This window comes from Lepus europaeus, chromosome 4, assembly GCF_033115175.1.
Source record: "Lepus europaeus isolate LE1 chromosome 4, mLepTim1.pri, whole genome shotgun sequence".
In the NCBI taxonomy this organism is placed as follows: domain Eukaryota; kingdom Metazoa; phylum Chordata; class Mammalia; order Lagomorpha; family Leporidae; genus Lepus; species Lepus europaeus.
The window spans coordinates 87,987,983-88,008,700 of NC_084830.1; positions in this window are offsets into that span (position 1 = coordinate 87,987,983).

The window sequence follows — 20,718 nt, forward strand, 5'->3', positions numbered from 1 at the left end:
CAAAAAGATGTTTATCTAGAAACTTGTTCATTTCTGTAAAATTTCAAATTTATTATCATGAAGTTGTTCATAATATCTTGTATTTGTAGTGATACTTCCTTCTTTTGTACCTAGCATTAGTAATTTGTGTTTTCTCATTCCCTCTGTTGGTGTCAATTCCTTTCTTTTTACCTTGATACCCTAGGACAAAGCCTGTTAAGTTTATTTTCTGTCAAGGGGGCCCATTACAGTACATATTTTAGGTGTTATAGCCTTCAAACTAATTGTAACTGAAATGGTGAGGCTGAGAGTTATAAACTGTTTGCTTGTTCATTTTTCAAGTTTGTAGTCAGCAGGTAGCTGTGTGCCAGCATTTGAAGAAGTTCTACCAAGAGTCAGACTTGGTCTCTTACAAGTTGAGAGTAGAATGATGGTAACCAGAGCCTGGAGAGAACAGCTGGGATGGCAGGATAAGGAAAGGTTGATTAACAGGTACTAAGTTACGACTAGGTAAGAGGAAGAAGTTCTGTTGCACAGTAGGGTGACTGTGGATAATGGTGTTGTACTGCATATGTTCCTTAATGTTTTCACCATGAAGAAATGATAAATATTTGAGGGATGGATTTGTTGCCCTGATTGAATATTACACAATGTATACATGAATCAAAATATCGCATGACACTCTACATAACGAAACCCGGTCATTTGCAACAAGATGGAGGAATCTGGAAAACATCATGCTGAGTGAATTAAGCCAGTCCCAAAGAGACAAATATCATTGTTTTCCCTGATCGGTGACAACTGAGCACCAAAGGGGAAACCTGTTAAGTGAAATGGACACTATAAGAAACAATGACCTGATCAGCTCTTGTCCTGACTCTAGATGTACAATGTAATACTTTATTCTTTTTAGTATTTGTTGTTGTTGTTGTTCTAGTACTAGTGGTTGAACTCTGTAATTAACACACAATTATTCTTTTTTTTAAACTTTTATTTAATGAATATAAATTTCCAGTGTACAGCTTATGGATTACAATGGCTTCCCCCTCCCATAACTTCCCTCCCACCCGCAACCCTCCCCTCTCCCGCTCCCTCTCCCCTTCCATTTGCATCAAGATTCATTTTCAATTCTCTTTATATACAGAAGATCAATTTAGTATAAAGATTTCAACAGTTTGCACCCACATAGAAACACAAAGTGAAACATACTGTTGGAGTACTAGTTATAGCATTAAATCAAAATGTACAGCACATTAAGGACAGAGATCCCACATGAGGAGCAAGTGCACAGTGGCTCCTGTTGTTGACCCAACAAATTGACACTCTAGTTTATGGCGCCAGCAACCACCCTAGGCTCGCGTCAGGAGTTGCCAAGGCTATGGAAGCCTTCCAAGTTTGCCGACTCTGATCATATTTAGACAAGGTCATAAAAGACAGAGTGAGGATAGTAACCAATGATCCTAAGAGTGGCATTTACCAGGTTTGAACAATTATACAGCATTAAGTGGGGAAGAGGACCATCAGTACACACAGGTTGGGAGTAGAGCCATTGGTGGTAGAGTAGAGGTTATGATTACAAAGGAATGTGGCCCAAGTACGCTAGACAGGGTCTAGAACAAAGGACAGAGTCATTATTAGAGGAGCTAAGAAAGGTGCTGTCTAAGCTACAATTAAGTTTTCTGATTGAGAGGCAAATAGAACCTGATAGAAGGGGCTTGATAATAATCTGGTGGGCTTTAGGCCTTGTAAGTTAAGAGGCCCAGACCTATCTATCTCTTCACATGGGGTATATCCTAAGGGAGGTGTGAACCTCCTAGGGGAAGGCATTCTGTTGACTTTCATTACTTGGCTGGCCTGGGAGGAGAGCTGGCCAGGTAAAGGCAGGTGGCATCTCTAACAAGAAATTTACAGTTCTGCCTTCAATGTTGCTGACTCTACTTGACCATACCCTCAGCTGCAGTGGTCACTTTGGAAGTTGGGCTGAGTGAAGGGCTTTTCAGCTTAGAGCCAATAAGATCTGTGGCTCTGACCTGGGCATCCTTCGACTCCAGGGCAGGTCCATTTCCAGTGATCCAACTCTTGGCAGAGCTGCCAGGGCTCTTCACAAGCTGACTTCTGCTGAAGCCCAGGCTTACCACATTGAAAGCCACTGCAGTGGACTGGCCTGTTGGGTCTCCTTGAGGGCAGATCACTGTACAGATCAGCCAGTAATAGGCCTGCCAACATTGCTTCTGATGCCTAGCTTTCTTTTCCTCCTGGTTTGTGTTAAAGCAGACCAGAGGATGCAAGTCAAGGGAGTGCTCAAGTCCCATCTCTAACTTCGGTGGCCTGAACTACAAGTCTATAGTCACAGGCATGTTCTGTAGTAGTTTTTCTAAGGTAGACAATGCCCATGAGGAAAATTATATTCTCACTTTAAAACTTTTTTTCCCTTTGGTCTGAAAGGGAGGTTTTTTCTACTTACTGTTTACTTCGCTGATGGCGAAGAGAATCTAGCTATGAGATTATTATTTAAGTTCTTATTTTGGCTATGCTATTACAGAAAAATGTTAGCCATCTCTTTTATAAGGTCTAAAGATTAAATTGTGCGTCCTACAGATTCCTTCATAATAGAATTAGTTTCCTACCTTGAAGAGAATAGAGAAATGAAAGAACAAGTTGGGCTTAGAATAGAGAAATGAGGGAGCAAGTCCTAGATCGCTTGCTGACAATAGCAATATTACATGAATACTTAGCAAACTGTTTCAACCATTAGATAACAACTTAAGAAAACATTTACCAGAAGGTCCAATGCCTTCTATAAATTTTAAGAATCATGTATTTGAAAACACCTCTTAAATATCTAACATGGTGTAGTTTGTTTAACCAGTAAACTTAAGCACAACCATCTAAAATGTTTTTAGTTTCTTTCTACCAACAAGTTTAAAACATATGATACACAGATTCAGGTCCCACAAATTAAAATGTATCTTTGATTAATTTTAGCAGCTTAAATTTATGGATAATCTTATCTATAAGCCATTTAAAATAAAACTCTTAATAAAATTTCCCCATGTGGACATACAATATGTACACACATATAACATAGCATAATAGACTAATATAGCAATTTTAATAATAGCTTTTAAAATCTTTAACTCTTTTTGTAGATTGCCAATTGATTTGAATTGCTTTTTCTTTTTAGTAACCTCAGTTAACCATACTTTCTCTCAGTTGGTACTGTTAATACATTATTGGCTTCATGTGTTTACAGAGCCATCCCAAAGTACTGAATACAATAGAAGTGGCTGGAAAAAGTCCATAGGAACCTATAGGAGGACAGCTAAACACAGAACCAACAACACTTTAGTTTTATGAGCAGCACATCATATATAACTGTGGATGACAAAAGACTTTAAGTTGCCATGTTTAAAACTATAAACTCATCAACCAACAAGAGGCACTTGCTTACTTCACAGTATTTTGGAAAGCACCTGTAGGATTTTACAAGTATTTAACCCTTTAGGCCTCTGGGGCTTTCTCATTAAGATAACTATCATGTCTAGTAACACAAGATCATTAGACTTTTTAATTCTCAAACATTTGTATTAATAGCATTTTCCATTATAGAAACTTAAAATTTAGTACCACGTCACATCTTGACAGTACTTCTAATATAATCCAAATAGCCTGATTAGTTGGTGTCTCTATAAGATGAGAGACATAGGTCCTTTGATTTTTTCAGTTGGGCCCAAACTGGAAAAACCAAAGTCCAGGATTTACTGGAAATTTTAGAGACCAGATTGTTTGAAACTTTGATTTTTTGAATGCCTGTCAAGAATGCCAAGAAGGCTCAAAATCCAAATATCTGGTTGAAATAAGATTCCTTAAAATCATGACATAACATAGACCAAATTTTTTTTTTCCCATAACTTCCCTCCCACCCGCAACCCTCCCCTCTCCCGCTCCCTCTCCCCTTCCATTTGCATCAAGATTCATTTTCAATTCTCTTTATATACAGAAGATCAATTTAGTATAAAGATTTCAACAGTTTGCACCCACATAGAAACACAAAGTGAAACATACTGTTGGAGTACTAGTTATAGCATTAAATCAAAATGTACAGCACATTAAGGACAGAGATCCCACATGAGGAGCAAGTGCACAGTGGCTCCTGTTGTTGACCCAACAAATTGACACTCTAGTTTATGGCGCCAGCAACCACCCTAGGCTCGCGTCAGGAGTTGCCAAGGCTATGGAAGCCTTCCAAGTTTGCCGACTCTGATCATATTTAGACAAGGTCATAAAAGACAGAGTGAGGATAGTAACCAATGATCCTAAGAGTGGCATTTACCAGGTTTGAACAATTATACAGCATTAAGTGGGGAAGAGGACCATCAGTACACACAGGTTGGGAGTAGAGCCATTGGTGGTAGAGGTTATGATTACGAAGGAATGAGGCCCACGTACGCTAGGCAGGATCTAGAACAAAGGACAGAGTCATTATTAGAGGAGCTAAGAAAGGTGCTGTCTAAGCTACAATTAAGTTTTCTGACTGAGAGGCAAATAGAACCTGATAGAAGGGGCTTGATAATAATCTGGTGGGCTTTAGGCCTTGTAAGTTAAGAGGCCCAGACCTATCTATCTCTTCACATGGGGTATATCCTAAGGGAGGTGTGAACCTCCTAGGGGAAGGCATTCTGTTGACTTTCATTACTTGGCTGGCCTGGGAGGAGAGCTGGCCAGGTAAAGGCAGGTGGCATCTCTAACAAGAAATTTACAGTTCTGCCTTCAATGTTGCTGACCCTACTTGACCATACCCTCAGCTGCAGTGGTCACTTTGGAAGTTGGGCTGAGTGAAGGGCTTTTCAGCTTAGAGCCAATAAGATCTGTGGCTCTGACCTGGGCATCCTTCGACATAGACCAAATTTGATCACTGTTACAAGGTGATTATTCCAATCTTTGAAAATAAGCACATATTTAAATAACCCATAGCTGTTAATAAAAATTCAGCTGTTTTTGAACAATTAGAATTTAACAGACATCAAGAGAACATAATAGATTACTTTAACACATTGATTTAACAGAGCATCAGAGTTTAATTCTATGTCAAAGAGAAATTGAGCTTCCTGTGATCTTTTGCTGTGAGGTTTCCTTCCTTTACCTTCTTTCATATTGGTGACCATGTTTCTGTGTTTCTGTGTGTCACACATCTTTAAGCATCTTTTGCAGGGCAGGATGAGTGGCAACAAATTCTTTCAGTTTCTGTTTGCTATGAAAAGTCTTAATTTCACCTTCATTCGCAAATGAGAGCTTTGCAGGATATAATATTCTGGGCTGGCAGTTTTTCTCTCTTAGTACCTGGGCTATGTCTCGCCATTCCCTTCTAGCTTGTAGGGTTTCTGATGAGAAGTCTGCTGTGAGTCTAATTGGAGATCCCCTGAGAGTAATCTGACGTTTATCTCTTGCACATTTTAGAATCTTTTCTTTATGTTTCACATGGTGAGTTTGATTACAAAGTGTTGTGGTGAGGTCTCTTTTGATCATGTTTATTAGGGGTTCTATAAGCTTCCTGTACTTGGATGTCTCTGTCCTTCTCCAAACCTGGGAAATTTTCTGCTAGAATGTCACTGAAAATGCCTTCTAATCCTTTCTCCCTCTCCATGACTTCAGGAACTCCTAGAACCCGAATGTTAGGTTTTTTAATAGTATCCTGTAGATTCCCGACAATATTTTTTAGATTTCTGATTTCTTCTTCTTTTCTTTGGTTTGCCCGTTTCCTTTCCTGTTCTCTGTCTTCTAAGTCTGATATTCTCTCTTCTGCTTTGCCCATTCTGTTTTTAAGGCTCTCTAATGTGTTTGTCATTTGATCTATTGAATTCTTCATTTCATTATGATTTCTCATCACTATCACAGTTTCTTGTTCTATTAGTTGTTTCATTTCATTTTGATTCCTCCTTAATATTTCATTTTCACAAGAGAGATTTTCTATCTTGTCCATTAAGGATTTCTGTAGTTCAAGAATTTGTTTTTGAGAACTTCTTAATGTTCTTATCAATGTTTTGAGATCTGCTTCTTGCATTTCTTCAATCTCATCATCTTCATAATCTTGAATTGGGGTGTCTTTTTCATTTGGGGGCATCATAGTGTCTTCCTTGTTCTTGTTACCTCAGTTTTTGCGTTTGTTGTATGGCATGTTGGAGATATTTGGTTTCTTCACTGTGGTGTTTTTTCTTGTTACACTATGGCTCTATATTAAGTGGACTGTCTGCTTTCGGTGGAGCCTTAGAGGCTTGAGATGAGTGTGGCCTGAGAGCTGTGTTTGGTTTTTCAGGGTTGAGGGTATGTCAAAGATGACACTCCCAGGTTAGGCGTGGTAAATCTCTCTTTCTTTCTTTCTTTCTTTTTTTTTTTTTTTGATTCAAAAGGGAAGTAATTTCACACAGCTGAACGCAATCGGAGGTAGTTAGCAGGCAAATGATATACCCACAGGAGCCAGAGATCAGAAGCTCTTTCCCAAGGACCACACAGGGAATCTCTGCTGCCCTCAGTGTGGGCTCCAATTCTCCTGCAGTCTCCCACTGGGTTGCCAAGTTAGATGCTAATCTCCTGTTACTTCACCCCTCCCCCCAGAGTCAGGTTTTTCTGCTAGGCTCAGGGCTGGTGCAGACCTGAGGTCGCCCTGCTTATGACGTATGTCCAAAATGGCGCCTGCTCTTTGTCTTGCTAGCCTTTGAGGGGTGAGCGGAGAGAGAGAAACTCATGTCCGTATCAGTCACTTTTTTTTCTCTCTCTCTCTCTTCTAGTTAGCCTGGTGAACTTTTCCCCACGGAGTTTCAAGCCTCGTTCCCTCTAGTCTCCTCTTTCTGCTTGCCCGCTGGTGTCTCAGGCTATTGAGGTTCGGCTCACCTCGCGTTCCAGCGCTGGTGCGTTGAGTCTGCCGCTGGTGTCCCGATCTTGGGCTCCCACGCTCTCCACGCAGGTCCACTGTGAATCACTAGTTCCGGAAGAGTTTCCTCTGCTGTTTCTTCCCCTACTCTTCCTTGACCCTGCAGTATCTCCACTTTTATTAACCTGTGTCTTGCCGAACTATCAATGTGCTCACTTCCTATTCCGTCATCTTGCCGCTCGCCAACACACAATTATTCTTGGGTGTTTACATTTTAACTGAAAAGTGATCCCTGTTAAATAAGAGTGGAAAAAGAGAGGGAGGAGATGTACAATTTGGGACATGCTCAATCCGACTTGCTGCAAATGGTGGAGTTAGAAATGTGCCAGGGGATTCCAATACAATCCCATCAAGGTGGCATGTACCAATGCCATCTCACTAGTCCAGGTGATCAATTTCAGCTCACAATTGATGGCTCTGATAGGTCTAAGAGTCAAAGGGATCACACAAACAAGACAAGTGTCTGCTAATACTAACTGATAGAATCAAAAAGGGAGAGAAGGATCCAACATGGGAAGCGGGATACACAGCAGACTCATAGTATAATTTTATGTGTCATTTAATCAATTTTTAAAAAAATTTTTGAACTTTTATTTAGTAAATATAAATTTCCAAAGTACAGCTTATGGATTACAGTGGCTTTTTCCCCCCCATAACTTCCCTCCCACCTGCAAGCCTCCCTACTCCTGCTCCCTCTCCCATTCCATTCACATCAAGATTCATTTTCAATTCTCTTTATATACAGAAGATCAATTTAGTATAAAGATTTCAATAGTTTGCACCCACACAGAACATAAAGTGTAAAATACTGTTTGAGTACTAGTTATAGCATTAAATCACAATGTACAGCACATTAAGGACAGAGATCCTACATGAGGAGTAAGTGCACAGTGACTCCTGTTGTTGACTTAACAAATTGGCTCTTATTTATGGCATCAGTAATCACCCTAGGCTCTTGTCATGAGTTGCCAAGGCTATAGAAGACTTTTGAGTTCACCGACTCTGATCATATTTAGACAAGGTCATAGTCAAGGTGGAAGTTCACTCCTCCCTTCAGAGAAAGATACCTCCTTCTTTGATGGCCTGTTCTTTCCACTGGGATCTCACTCTCAGAGAGCTTGCTTTTTTTTTTTTTTTTTTTTTTTTTTACAGAGTGTCTTGGCTTTCCATGCCTGAAATACTCTCATTGGCTCTTCAGCCAGATCCGAATGCCTTAAGGGCTGATTCTGAGGCCAGAGTACTGTTTAGGACATCTGCCATTCTTTTTTTTTTTTTTTTTAATTTTATTTTTTTGACAGGCAGAGTGGATAGTGAGAGAGAGAGACAGAGAGGAAGGTCTTCCTTTTTGCCGTTGGTTCACCCTCCAATGACCGCTGCAGCCTGCGCATCGCACTGATCCGAAGCCAGGAGCCAGCTGCTTCTCCTGGTCTCCCATGCGGGTGCAGGGCCCAAGCACTTGGGCCATCCCCCACTGCCTTCCCGGGCCATAGCAGAAAGCTGGCCTGGAAGAGGGGCAACCGGGATGGAATCTGGCGCCCCAACCGGGACTAGAACCCGGTGTGCCGGCGCCGCAAGACGGAGGAGGATTAGCCTGTTAAGCCACGGCGCCAGCCTACAGCTGCCATTCTATGATTCTGCTGTGTTTCCCACCTCCCATGTTGGATCGTTCTCTCCCTTTTTTATTCTATCAGTATTAGCAGACACTAGTCTTGTTTGTGTGAACCCTTTGACTCTTGGACCTATCAGTGTGATCAATTGTGAACTGAAATTGATCACTTGGACTAGTGAGATGGCATTGGTACATGCTACCTTGATGGGATTGTATTGGAATCCCCTGGCACATTTCTAACTCTTCCATTTGGGGAAAGTCAGATTGAGCATGTCCCAAATTGTACATCTCCTCCCTCTCTTATTCCCACTCTTATATTTAACAGAGATAACTTTTCAGTGAAATTTAAACACCTAAGAATAATTGTGTGTTAATTACAGAGTTCAACCAATAGTATTAAGTAGAACAAAAAGATACTAAAAGGGATAAAGTATTAAGTTGTACATCAACAGTCAGGACAAGGGCAGATCAAGTCACTGTTTCTCATAGTGTCCATTTCACTTCAACAGGTTTCCTTTTTGGTGCTCGGTTAGTTGTCACCGATCAGGGAGAACATATGATATTTGTCCCTCTGGGACTGGCTTATTTCACTCAGCATGATGTGTTCCAGATTCCTCCATTTTGTTGCAAATGACCGGATTTGATTTTTTTTTACTGCTTTATAGTATTCTATGGAGTACATGTCCCATAATTTCTTTATCCAGTATACTGTTGATGGGCATTCAGGTTGATTCCAGGTCTTAGCTATTGTGAATTGAGCTGCAGTAAACATTAAGGTGCAGACAGCTCAATGGGATGCTGTGCAGCTGCACTACAACACCAGCTCCCTCCATGGACTTTTTAAAGTACCTTCATCTAACAGGTGCTTAATGAATGTTACTTTCATTTCCCCCGTGGACTCTAAGAAGGGTTGTTCCTGCAGGTGGGAATTAAGTGACTTGTGCAATGGAAAGAATCAGAATATGGGGGCTTGAAATCAGGCAGAGAGAAGTTAACACCCAAAGAACAGCTCTAATAACAGTGCAAAGAGGCCACAACAAACTGTTTAATAAAAATCTGGATTAAGCTCCAGGGAAGAATTGCATATCAAATCTGAAGATGAATCAACACTTAAGCAATGATCGCACATCTCAACAAAGCTGTTAACAAATAAATAAAATTATATTATTCTAAAATAGAAGGAAACATCAGCTTGTTGGATGTTCAATCACAGAGATCATTACAATTTGGAATAACAGCTGAAACAGCGTCCAGTGCTGTGGTGTAGTGGGTAAAGCTGCCGTCTGCAGTGCCGGCATCCCATATAGGCACTGGTTCAAGTCCTGGCAGCTCCACTTCCAATCCAGCTCTCTGTTATGGCCTAGGAAAGCAGTGGAGGATGGCCCAACTCCTTGGACCCCTACACCTATGTGGGAGACCCGGAAGAAACTCCTGACTCCTGGCTTCAGATCGGTGCAGCTCTGGCTGTTGCGGCCAATTGGGGAACCAGCAGATGGAAGACCTCTCTATCTCTCTCTCTCTCTCTCTAACTCTAACTCTCTCTCTCTGCCTCTCCTCTCTGTGTATAATTCTGACTTTCAAAAAAAAATAAATCTTAAAAAAAACAGCTGAAACAAAACTGGCATAAAGATATATAACATAGAACCAAGAGTTAGGGCGGGCATGTGCGCCCATGCATGCTTGTGCACATACACAGACAGGAAAGAAAATAATAATAGCTGGAATCCACCGAGTCCTGTGCTTCTTACGAGCCAGATCCTATGTTTCCTGCTTTGTGCATTATGCAATCAGGTGGCATAAAAGTGTTAAACCCTTTACGTGGATGGCCTCATTGATTCTCTCAACAAACCTGTGAAATAGGGCCCTTAATTCCCTTTGCTTTTCATGGAGGTGAACTGTACCTGGAGGGAGAGTAATTCTGCCCAAGGTCACACACCTGGGTGGGATGGAGGCAGGGCCAGAAAACAGAGCATCTTGCAATGCAAACCCATAGAAATGAATGCCACATGATGTTACCTTCTGATGAGAGAGAGTAAAGAAGCTCACAAGCAATGGATCATCTGCTCCATCACTTGGTCCCCACGTTAGTCATATTTGTGGGTTGCAGTTATGAAATATAACAACAAAACCAAAGCTCATCCCAAAGAAGTTTAAAAAAGAATTTAAAACACTGAACTTTGGAATCTGCAGGGCCTGTACACTTCCCAATTCTTCTAAAACATGTTGTTGTTTTTCATATTTTGTCTCTTGAAATGTTAATGTAAGAATTGGTGTACGGAGGCATGATTTATAAAAAAGGCAAGGGCTTGACCTGTAGCTGTTGCCAAGTGGAACTCTTACCTTCATGAAAGGAGGTGTGACTTGACGCTGGATTTGATGATGAAGAATGAGAGATGATGTCTTCAGCTCAGGGCTGGGAGAAATCAGATGCATGTGTGCATTTATTTCTCTGTATGTGTGGCTTCTTCCATGAAGAATATAGGCATCAGGACTTCAAGACTGAAGACTAAAGTTCATGCTGCAGAAATAGTGGGGTTTTCCCTACACTTTTTTTTTTCTTTCTTTTTGAAAGGCAGAGTGGATAGTGAGAGAGAGAGACAGAGAGGAAGGTCTTCCTTTTTGCCGTTGGTTCACTCTCCAATGACCGCTGTGGCCGGCGCATCTCACTGATCCGAAGCCAGGAGTCAGGTGCTTCTCCTGGTCTCCCTTGCGGGTGCAGGGCCCAAGGACTTGGGCCATCCTCCACTGCACTCCCGTGCCATAGCAGAGAGCTGGCCTGGAAGAGGGGCAACCGGGACAGAATCCGGTGCCCCAACCGGGACTAGAACCCGGTGTGCCGGCACCGCAAGACGGAGGATTAGCCTGTTAAGCCATGGCGCTGGCCACCCTACACTTCTTTAAAGACATACCCATATAAGTTCATGTCTATTTTATATACAATATTTCTGGAAAATATGCCACAATATTACCAATGGTTATTTTGGGGGAGTGGAAATGGTGAGAAAGAAACTTCTTAACATTTTCCTTTGCACTTCTTGAATCTATGACAATGCATTTATTTTATAGTAAAGGAAAATGAGAATGGCCAATATCCAATTTCAAGCTGCTGGAAGTAAATCCTGACCATTTCCTCAAAACTTCAGTAAATCCACTAAAAGGCCTGGGAGGAGCGGGAGTTTGGGGGGAGCCGGAGGGTGAAAGAGTTGTTTGTTTTCCTGTGGAAAGTAAGGAAAGGAGGCAGGATTTCTGTGTAGGTGGGTTAGGGGTAGAGCAGGGCGAGTGCACAGGGGCCTTCCAGGCCATTCCTGAGCTGAGCAAATTCAGCAGAAGTTAGAATCTGGAGGTTCTGAATATTAAATAAAAACTGTGCTCATGGGAATTTGTAGAATGTGATCACACTTAATGTCCCCAACAACTCCACAAGGCAGGTATGATCAGTGTGTCCATTTAACACATGAGCAGTCTGATCCTTAGCGTTTATTCAATGTGCTTAAGTCCATACAAGGAGGAAACAGCTGATGGGAATGGAACCTGTTGAGTACCCACACTTAGGACTTGGCTCTATGTCCAACAAGTCTTTGTCTGGATTTACTACACACAGCTGTGCATTCTGGAAGTGCTGTGGGCATGCCACCTGAAACCAGGATAAAGCCAATATCACAGGAAGCTGAGCTGAGAGACTTACAGGGAAATAGAAGCAATGCCATTACATTAAGGCAACCCTCAATGCCATTCTATGTGTGGGTGTCCAGTTATATAAGCCAATTCATTTCTGTCTGCATGCCCCCCACTTGCACTACCAAACTCATTCATGGCCACTAACCCACCAGTCCTAATCACCAGGGCCAGGAACCAGACAACCAGGGACAGCCCGTGTTCCAGTGTGCACAAATGAATTAAGCCAGTCGGTCCTATGCCTGCTTGCCCTGTCTTACGTGTGCCTTCCCTCAGAAGCCACAATAAAGGCCCACAGTCTCCACCCCTCTTTCCTCTGCCTCCTGATTGATGCTGGAGTTTCTCCAGGCAGCCTCTTATTGTATGGCATCAAGAACATCAAGGGATCTATAAGCATAACAAAAACAAAAATTTTGGTTGTATCATCTAATGTGTTGGCTTCATCACACCTCGATAATAATAAAACTATATTTAAAACACCTCCTTTGGGGCTGCCATTGTGGTGCAGCAGGTTAAGCCATCACCTATGATGCTAGCATCCCATATCTGAGGGCCAATTTCAACCCTGGCTGCTCTGCTTCTGACCCAACTCCATGCCAATGCACTGGGGAAGCAGCAGAAGATGCACCTAATACCTGAACCTCTGTCACCCCCAGGGGAGACCCAGATGGAGTTCCAGACTCTTGGCCTTGACCTGGCCCAGCCCCAACCATTGCAGCCATTTAGGGAATGAACCAGCAGTTGGAAGATTCTCTCTCTCACTCTCTCTCTCTCTCTCTCAACACACACACACACACACACACTGCCTTTCAAATAAATGAAAAAAAATTTTTAAACTTAAAAACACTCTCCTTAATCCCTCCTCCTGCAATGTTTTCTCCACCAGTGAGTCATGGAACTATCTAGATTCATCCTCTGTCACTCACTTTGTCATTCTATCCTTTCTACCTCCTTATCTTATGTTTCTCCTTTCTGTATTTTCTGCACCTGTCTAAATCCACATTCTGAGCATCTCTCACCTAGATTCCCAAACACTCAAAGAAAAAAATGCATGAGAAATTAAACTACAATTCCTCCACAAGTCCTTTCTTTTTTTTTTCTTTTTTTTTTTTTTTGACAGGCAGAGTTAGACAGTGAGAGAGAGAGACAGAGAGAAAGGTCTTCCTTCCGTTGGTTCACTCCCCTAATGGCCTCTACAGCCAGCGCTGCGATCCAAAGCCAGGAGCCAGGTGCTTCTCCTGGTCTCCCATGCAGGTGCAGGGCCCAAGCACTTGGGTCATCCTCCACTGCCTTCCCGGGCCACAGTAGAGAGCTGGACTGGAAAAGGAGCAATCGGGACAGAATCCGGCGTCCCGACGGATAGAACTTGGGGTGCCGGTGCAGCAGGCGGAGGATTAGCCTGGTTAGCCATGGCGCCGGCCCACAAGTCCTTTCACTATGATCTTAGTTAAGTCTTCAAAATGTAATGTTAGAAAGTTGGAAAGTGCTTTGGGGGATCCTAATTTCCCTCAAAAGCACAGGTTGAAGATGTTCTTCAGAAGGATGTTGCCTGCCTCCACTGGACTTAAACTTAGCAGATGGATTCATAGTACTTGCTCCCTTCTAACGCTCAGAAATGGGACAGTAATGAAAGGTTTTACAAACATCATCTGTGGAAAGAAAGGCAAAGAGAATGGGCAATGTCTGTGGAAGGGCCATGTCTATGACTGTGGTGGAAAGAGGATGATAGAGTAGCAGAGAAAACTGAGCAGAGAACTGAAAACTGAGCCTTCAACATCCCAGAGAATGAAGCCAACAGGAAGTGAGGTGAAGTTCATAGCAAAAATCCAGAAAGATCTGGAACTGGGGGGGGGGTCCCAATTGCCCCAGAAAGCAGGGTTGAAGACAGCATCCAGAGCAGTGAGATTCATCAAAGTCTTGAAAAGGAAAACTGAGGTTCACATCCTGGGGAAGCTGAATCAGGGAGGCTCTTGATTGGGCACCAACACAGCAGAGGGGAGGCAGAGATTACATTTGGAAAGTGGAGGTTCATTGAAAATTTACTTCCTGAGTGGTAAGACTACTCCCAGTCCTCCCTTGGCATACACAAACAACTCTTCCAATGTGTTCAGGGTGTGTTCTTTCCTGTTGCATGTGTTTGTGACCACTAGAGACTATTTTAGAATGCCTGTGTTACATAATTCATTATGTTCCCTACTTTTTATTTGCTCAACATTGTGTTGTTAAGATCCACTCATCTCATGGTGTTTACATCTGTTTTGCATGTATTCACATTTTCACAATTTGAACAATCACACTGGCATTGGCTGTGCTTTGTTGCACACAGCACTGGGACGAGTGCTCCTCCAGCTCTCCTGGGAGGCACTTCTGGAGTGTGTGTCCAGGAGTGCAACTGCTGGATGACTGGGTACACAGATACTTCACACAACTAGGTACTCACAATGGCTGTGTAGAGTTATCAAGTCACTCTTTCAGTTCAACAAGAATACCAATGGCTTACTTCTTTTGGGTTAACTGAGGGATTTGAGCACCTCTTCATATGCTTTTGGTCTCTTACGTTTCCTCCTCTGTAATTCATCTTTTTTCCTATGTTCTTACTGGTGTTCCTGTGGTTTTCTTCCATGTTGATTTGTAAAAGTTGCCTGTTCTGTAAAAACTATGATTTCAAAAAATTAAAAGTCAAATTAAAAGCAGAATGCCAACTTTACATCTTCAAAATTTTATGGAAAAAAAACCCCAAAGTCACTTTAACCAATGCTATCCTTACTTGTCTTCAGTCAGACATAAACACAAAGTTATGCCTTTTTGGCAGACATAGTACAAAAATGATACTGTGCTCCACCTGGCACATCTACATCATGGGGCATGTATGTTTGTTTGTGTCATTCACAGTGCTGGTAACTTTGATCACTTGGTTATGAGGGCATCTACCAGATTTCCCTGTAAAATGATTTGATGGATAGATACGTTTAAGATGATGTAAATTACTTGTGCTTTATAAAAAACAAAAGGGGAGAATGTTAGCAAAATGGCCGCAGTCTTATCTATGGCGCGATCTACACCCTGACACCATCCTAGGCCCTAGCCTCCTGCCTCCATTGCTGGAAGCCAGGTGGCCACATGGCCCAACCACTGGTGTCAAGCCCCACTCCCATCCTAATGGAATTCGCTGCTCCTACTTCCCTGCCCTACCCCCCAGGAAATTTTTTTTTTTTAAATTTATTTGACAGGTAGAGTTATAGACAGAGAGAGAAACAGAGAGAAAGGTCTTTCCTTCTGTTAGTTCACTCCCCAAATGGGCACCACGGCCAGTGCTGTGCCGATCCAAAGCCAGGAACCAGGTGCTTCTTCCTGGTCTCCCAAGCGGGTGCAGGGGCCCAAGGACCTGGGCCATTCTCCACTGCCCTTCTGGGCTATAGCAGAGAGCTGGACTGGAAGAGGAGTAACCGGGACTAGAACCTGGCGCCCATATGGGATGCCTGCACCGCAGGCAGAGGATTAACCAAGTGAGCCACGGCGCCACCCCCCCCCCCCCAGCAAAATTTTAAAGCGAGATGTTCCTAAACACGTGGCTCTCTTTCTCTCTGTCTCCCGATCTCTGTCTCTCTGTCTCTGTCTCCCTCTTATGCTCTCCTTCTTTCTCTTTTCCTTCTTCGCCCCTTCCCTCCAGTCTGTCGGGTTTCCCCCAATAAACTCTTTCCCTTAAAAAAAAAAGATGATGTAAGTGAATTGTCTTCTTTTTTTTTTTTTATTTTTGACAGGCAGAGTGGACAGTGAGAGAGAGAGACAGAGAGAAAGGTCTTCCTTTTGCCGTTGGTTCACCCTCGAATGGCCGCCGCGGTAGCGCGCTGCGGCCGGCGCACCGCGCTGTTCCGATGGCAGGAGCTAGGTGCTTCTCCTGGTCTCCCATGGGGTGCAGAGCCCAAACACTTAGGCTATCCTCCACTGCACTCCCTGGCCACAGCAGAGAGCTGGCCTGGAAGAGGGGCAACCGGGACAGGATCGGTGCCCCGACCGGGACTAGAACCCGGTGTGCCGGCGCCACAAGGCAGAGGATTAGCCTGTTGAGCCACGGCGCCGGCCGTGAATTGTCTTCTAAAAGTTCATAAAAATATGTATTATGAAATAAATCATGCATGAGCTTCAAAAATGTATTGCTCCAAAATAAACCTATCTTTTAATTCCATTTTCTACATTTTTTCACTTCCCTTTGTATATATGTTTCTCATCAAACTCTTTTACCTCTTAGGTTCTTATTTTCTTCGCTGAATCTGACTTAGGATAAAATTCAGAAGCCCCATATCCCCACCAGGTGAGAAACCTAATGGAGCCTTCTCCATAAAGCTGCAATGCCAAAGGACAGACATCCTCACATGGCTCATCATCAGAAGGGACAAACTTCTAGTCTTGATGTTGATCTTACTTGATCCTGGCGTTTGGACAATGGGGAAAAAATCCCTTAGGATTTATAACTACAAATTGGGCCGGTGCCGTGGCTCAACAGGCCTAGCGGCGCCGGCACACCGGGTTCTAGTCCCAGTCGGGGCGCCGGATTCTGTCCCAGTTGCCCCTCTTCCAGGCCAGCTCTCTGCTATGGCCCAGGAGTGCAGTGGAGGATGGCCCAAGTGCTTGGGCCCTGCACCCGCATGGGAGACCAGGAGAAGCACCTGGTTCCTGGCTTCAGATCAGCGCGGTGCACCGGCCACAGCGGCCATTGGAGGGTGAACCAACGGCAAAGGAAGACCTTTCTCTCTGCTTTCTCTCTCACTGTCCACTCTGCCTGTCAAAAAAAAAAAAAAAATCAAAATCAACAAATTGGCCTTCAGCATTTTTTGTTTGGCTTGGGGTGGGTACAGCAAACTGACATATAACATACAGTTCAAAAATAGCTCAGGCTGAGAAGTTAATTCTTTTAAGACTTAGTTTTTATTTATTTGAAAGGCAGGGTCACTGAGGAGAGACAAAGAGTGAATCTTCCATCCACTCCTCAAATGGCTGCAACAGCCAGGGCTGGGCCAAGCTGAAGCCAGCATCCAGGAGCTTTATCTGGGTCTCCCACAGGGGTGCAGGGGGCCGAGCATTTGGTCCATCTTCTGCTGCTTTCCCAGGCGCATTAGCAGGGAGCTGGATCAGAAGTGGAGAAGCCGGGACGCAAATCAACCGGCGCCCATGTGGGCCAGTGTCACATGCACAGGCTTAACCTGCTAGGCCACAACGCCAGCTCCTGGGAAATTAGTTTAACGTTGTTCCAGGATTGTGTTGTCCCCAGGCAACAGGCAGAAGCTAATAATCTAAGAGGAAAACTAACTTAAACCAGATGCATTGGGGGAATGTATTTTGACTAGAAGTTAGGATGCTCATTCAGGGACTGAATCAGCAAATGGGAGCTCCATTTCTGTGTGTCTCTGTACCTCTCAAAAAACTAGACCCATCAGAATTCTTGCCAAATTCCTCATATAAGCTTACATTCAAAATCACAAATCACCCAAGGAAACAAAGTACCATGACAAATAAAAAGGGGCCCAGATCTGACTTACACATGACCTGGAGGGCAAAACTGAACTGATTCAGAAGACCGAGTCAGAGTAATTACAGAACATACAGATCCAGACATTAAAAAACTTCAGGGGCTGTGCAATGGTGTAGCGGGTAGGGCCGCCGCTGCCCGTGGTGCTGGCATCCTATATGAGCGCCAGTTCGTGTCCCAGCTGCTCCACTTCCAATCCAGCTCTCTGCTATGGGCTGGGAAAGCAGTAGAAGATGGCACAAGTCCTTGGGCCCCTGTACCTGCATGGGAGACCTGGAGAAGGCTCCTGGCTTTGGATCAACGCAGCTCTAGCTGATGCGGCCATCTGGGGAGTGAGCCAGAAGACGGAAGACCTCTCTTTCTCTCTCTCTGCCTCTCCTTTTATCTTTGTATAACTCTGACTTTCAAATAAATAAGTAAATCTTAAAAAAATAACTTCTTAGAAATGTGCCAGGGGATTCCAATACAATCCCATCAAGGTTGCATGTACCAATACCATCTCACTAGTCCAAGTGATCAATTTCAGTTCACAATTGATCACACTGATAGGTCTAAGAGTCAAAGGGATCACATAAACAAGACTAGTACTAACTGATAGAATAAAAAAGGGAGAGAACAATCCAACATGGGAAGCAGGATACACAGCAGACTCATAGAATGGCAGATGTCCTAAACAACACTCTGGCCTCAGAATCAGCCCTTAAGGCATTCGGATCTGGCTGAAAAGCCAATGAGAGTATTTCAGGCATGGAAAGCCAAGACACTGTCCAAAAAAAAAAAAATGACCTAAATGAAAGATCTCTGAGAGTGAGATCCCAGTGGAAAGAACAGGTTATCAAAGAAGGAGGTACCTTTTCTCTGAAGGGAGGAGAGAACATCCATTTTGACTATGACCTTGTCTAAATATGATCAGAGTCGGTGAACTCAAAAGGCTTCAATAGCCTTGGCAACTCATGACAAGAGCCTAGGGTGATTACTGACACCATAAACAAGAGTGTCAACTTGTTAAGTCAACAACAGGAGTCACTGTGCACTTACTCCTCATGTAGGATCTCTGTCCTTAATGTGCTGTACATTGTGATTTAATGCTATAACTAGTACTCAAACAGTATTTTTCACTTTGTGTTTCTATGTGGGTGCAAACTGTTGAAATCATTACTCAATATATACTAAACCGATCTTCTGTATATAAAGAGAGGCCCAAGTGCTTGGGCCCTGCACCCCATGGGAGACCAGGATAAGCACCTGGCTCCTGCCTTCGGATCAGTGCGGTGCACCGGCCGCAGCGTGCTGGCTGAGGTTGAACCAATGGCAAAGGAAGACCTTTCTCTCTGTCTCTCTCTCACTGTCCACTCTGCCTGTCAAAAAAAAAAAAAAAAGAATTTTGATGTGAATGAAAGGGTGAGGGAGCGGGAAAGGGGAGGGTTGCGGGTGGGAGGGAAGTTATGGGGGGGAAAAAGCCATTGTAATCCATAAGCTGTACTTTGGAAATTTGTATTCATTAAATAAAAGTTAAAAAAAAACTTCATTTTTGGAGATTCTCAGCATATTAAATCCAAAAAATAAGATGCTTTCAATAAAAAGAGGATTTAAATCAGAAAAATTACTTGTAGCTTAGACAGCACCTTTCTTAGCTCCTCTAATAATGACTCTGTCCTTTGTTCTAGACCCTGTCTAGGGCACTTGGGCCTCATTCCTTTGTAATCATAACCTCTACTCTACCATCAATGGCTCTACTCCCAACCTGTGTGTACTGATGGTCCTCTTCCCCACTTAATGCTGTATAATTGGTCAAACCTGGTAAATGCCACTCTTAGGATCATTGGTTACTATCCTCACTCTGTCTTTTATGACCTTGTCTAAATATGATCAGAGTCGGTAAACTTGGAAGGCTTCCATAGCCTTGGCAACTCATGACGACAGCCTAGGATGGTTACTGGCGCCATAAACTAGAGTGTCAATTTGTTGGGTCAACAACAGGAGTCACTGTGCACTTGCTCCTCATGTGGGATCTCTGTCCTTCATGTGCTGTACATTTTGATTTAATGCTATAACTAGTACTCAAACAGTATGTTTCACTTTGTGTTTCTATGTGGGTGCAAACTGTTGAAATCTTTATACTAATTTGATCTTCTGTATATAAAGAGAATTGAAAATGAATCTTGATGCAAATGGAAGGGGAGAGGGAGCGGGAGAGGGGAGGGTTGCGGATGGGAGGGAAGTTATGGGAGGGGGAAGCCATTGTAATCCATAAGCTGTACACTGGAAATTTATATTCATTAAATAAAAGTTAAAAAATAAAAAATAAAAAAAAATAAAAAGAGGATTTAAAATGTGATTAAGAAACAAGGGGCTATTAATTATGATCAAGCATTATTTTTATAAAAAAAACAAAAACAGAACTTACAAAAAATAAAAAGCAAAATACAATGATGAAATTATAAAGTGGTGTGTGTGTTAAATAGCAAAACAGCCATCACTGAACTCAAAACTACTAAGCTGGATTATCTACCAGAAGGAAGAACAGGGAGGCCGGCATTGTGGCATAACAGATGCAATGCCAGCATCGCATATGAGCACCAGTTTGTGTCCCAGCTGTTCCACTTCCAACCCAGCTTCCTGCTAATGTGCCTGGGAAAACAGAGGAGGATGGCTCAGGTCCTTGGGACCCTGCACCCACGTCGGCAACCCAAATAAAGCTCCTGGCTCCTGACTTTGGCCTGGCCCAGCCCTGGCTGTTATGGTCATTTGGGGAGTAAACCAGCAGATGGAAGATCTCTCTCTCTTTTTAGTCCTACCTTTCAAATAAATAAATCTTAAAAAAATTATCAACCCCCCAAAATATATGAAGGGATATAAAATAAGTGGGAAATTTTAAAGAAAAAATTAAGTTCACAGACAAACTCAGATGCATGCAGTTACAAAAAAAAAAAAAGACAGATTATCAGGCAATAACATAAAATAAAACCTAAATATATTGCTTATAAGAAACAATACTGT